Source organism: Styela clava, chromosome 7 (assembly GCF_964204865.1).
Source record: "Styela clava chromosome 7, kaStyClav1.hap1.2, whole genome shotgun sequence".
NCBI lineage: Eukaryota > Metazoa > Chordata > Ascidiacea > Stolidobranchia > Styelidae > Styela > Styela clava.
This window is the reverse complement of record NC_135256.1, coordinates 20,389,703-20,392,202: the sequence shown is the minus strand read 5'-3', so window position 1 is coordinate 20,392,202 and position 2,500 is coordinate 20,389,703. Positions and strand designations below refer to the sequence as shown.

The window sequence follows — 2,500 nt, the reverse complement described above, 5'->3', positions numbered from 1 at the left end:
AACTTTCCCTCACGGTACTTGTCCGCTATCGGTCTCGCGACCGTATTTAGTCTTAGGTGGAGTTTACCACCCGCTTTGGGCTGCATTCCCAAACAACCCGACTCCGAGAAGACCCGAAGCGGCCAAGGCAAGCGCCCCTATGGGCCTAACACCCGCCGTGGGACGAGGCCTCGATCAGAAGGACACCGGCGCTCGCCGTCAGCCGCACTGGGACTTCCGTACGTCACAACTCGGCGCGCTCGAAAAGCGCGCAGATTCGACGCTGGACTCTTCCCGGTTCACTCGCCGTTACTCAGGGAATCCCTGTTGGTTTCTTTTCCTCCGCTTAATAATATGCTTAAATTCAGCGGGTGCTCTCGCCTGAACTCAGGTCGTATGTGTCAAGCGGGCCGCTTCTTACACGGCCCGCTGGCATCGCAAGTCGTCGCCGCCGGCGCCGACCGAGCGCGTACCGTCGCCGCCTTGGCCCACGGTCGGTCTTGATCTCGTGACCGGACCGACCGACCTGGACCCGCCCCTCGAACGTAGTTGAACACGTCGAGGGGCCGGCGGTGTACGGGACACGCGGTCGCGCCGAGAAAGCTCGGCGACCGCTTCAACTTGGGGCGACGCCCGGCCGTCTTCGCAGAGGCCAGGCGACGGCCCTCGGGTGAGGACGAACGCGACCCTGAGGCAGACGCGGTCCCGGGATTGACCCGAGACCGCAATTCGCGTTCAGAAGGTCGACGTTCAATGTGTTCTGCAATTCACATTACTTCTCGCACTTGGCTGCGTCCTTCATCGACTCGCGAGCCGAGTGATCCACCGTTAAGAGTCGTCCTCGACGTTTCGCCCGGCGCCGAAGCGCGCGGACGTCACACTGTGGGATCGACCACAAAACCACCACCGACAACAACTGCACAAAAACACCAACAAACGGCGCCGAGCGACCGCCGGGCTGGGCCGGCGGCACATCGAGCGCGGTGCCCAGAAGCCACCATCGCACTCGGCTGCCTTGCTATGCCAACGTGTTACGCGTGTCGCACGGGGCGGAACCCCGATTGACGGCCGCCCTCTCGGCGGCACCCAAAGACAATTCAGTGCGCGGTCGGCCGGGGCCTACCACCACCTTCGGTAATGATCCTTCCGCAGGTTCACCTACGGAAACCTTGTTACGACTTTTACTTCCTCTAAATGATCAAGTTTGATCGTCTTCTCGACACGCCGACGCGGCCGTTGCCAGCCGCGACGGGGCCGATCCAAGGATCTCACTAAACCATTCAATCGGTAGTAGCGACGGGCGGTGTGTACAAAGGGCAGGGACGTAATCAACGCAAGTTGATGACTTGCGCTTACTGGGAATTCCTCGTTCAAGGGAAACAATTGCAAGTCCCTATCCCAATCACGAATGAGGTTCAACGGGTTACCCGGACCTTTCGGCCTAGGTTAGACACTCGCTGCTTCACTCAGTGTAGCGCGCGTGCGGCCCCGGACATCTAAGGGCATCACAGACCTGTTATTGCTCAATCTCGTGTGGCTAAACGCCACTAGTCCCTCTAAGAAGTTAGACGCCGACCGAGAAGGTCGCGTAACTATTTAGCATGCCAGAGTCTCGTTCGTTATCGGAATTAACCAGACAAATCGCTCCACCAACTAAGAACGGCCATGCACCACCACCCACAGAATCAAGAAAGAGCTCTCAATCTGTCAATCCTACCTGTGTCCGGGCCGGGTGAGTTTCCCCGTGTTGAGTCAAATTAAGCCGCAGGCTCCACTCCTGGTGGTGCCCTTCCGTCAATTCCTTTAAGTTTCAGCTTTGCAACCATACTTCCCCCGGAACCCAAAGACTTTGGTTTCCCGGAAGCTGCCGGAAAGGTCGTCATGGTAACGCCTCCCGATCGCTAGTTGGCATCGTTTATAGTCAGAACTAGGACGGTATCTGATCGTCTTCGAACCTCTGACTTTCGCTCTTGATTAAAGAAAACATTCTTGGCGAATGCTTTCGCAGTAGTTCGTCTTCCGCCGATCCAAGAATTTCACCTCTAACGGCAGAGTACGGACGCCCCCGTCTGTCCCTCTTAATCATTACCTCGTGCTCCGAAAACCAACAAAATAGAACCGAGGTCCTATTCCATTATTCCATGCAACACTATGCAGACGAACAGCCTGCTTTGAACACTCTAATTTTTTCAAAGTAAACTTATCGGCCACCGCCGACACTCAGTCAAGAGCACCGACGGAGAACCGAAGGTGAGGCGAACGCAACCAGTGACACGCCTTGCGACGGACCGGCGGCGCTCGCCCAAAATCCAACTACGAGCTTTTCAACCGCAACAACTTTAGCATACACTGTTGGAGCTGGAATTACCGCGGCTGCTGGCACCAGACTTGCCCTCCAAGGGATACTCGTTAAGAGTTTTAGGATGTACTCATTCCAATTACAGGGCCTCGTTAGAGTCCTGTATTGTTATTTTTCGTCACTACCTCCCCGTGTCGGGAATGGGTAATTTGCGCGCCTGCT

General features: G+C 56.5%; 2 non-coding genes and 1 pseudogene across 2 annotated transcripts in view; all 3 read right to left on the bottom strand.

Annotated features, from left to right (window-relative positions):
* Window positions 1–374, bottom strand: part of LOC144425356 (large subunit ribosomal RNA) — a 3,695-nt pseudogene extending 3,321 nt beyond the window's left edge.
* Window positions 375–662: 288 nt separating this feature from the next.
* On the bottom strand, window positions 663–816 carry LOC144425412 (5.8S ribosomal RNA). The gene has a single exon (XR_013477504.1). It is a non-coding gene; the product is annotated as a 5.8S ribosomal RNA (ribosomal RNA).
* A 298-nt stretch (window positions 817–1,114) lies between these two features.
* LOC144425334 (small subunit ribosomal RNA) overlaps window positions 1,115–2,500 on the bottom strand; it is a 1,810-nt gene continuing 424 nt past the window's right edge. Inside the window, exon 1 of the ribosomal RNA XR_013477478.1 lies at window positions 1,115–2,500. This exon is cut by the window's right edge and continues 424 nt beyond it. This is a non-coding gene — a ribosomal RNA (small subunit ribosomal RNA).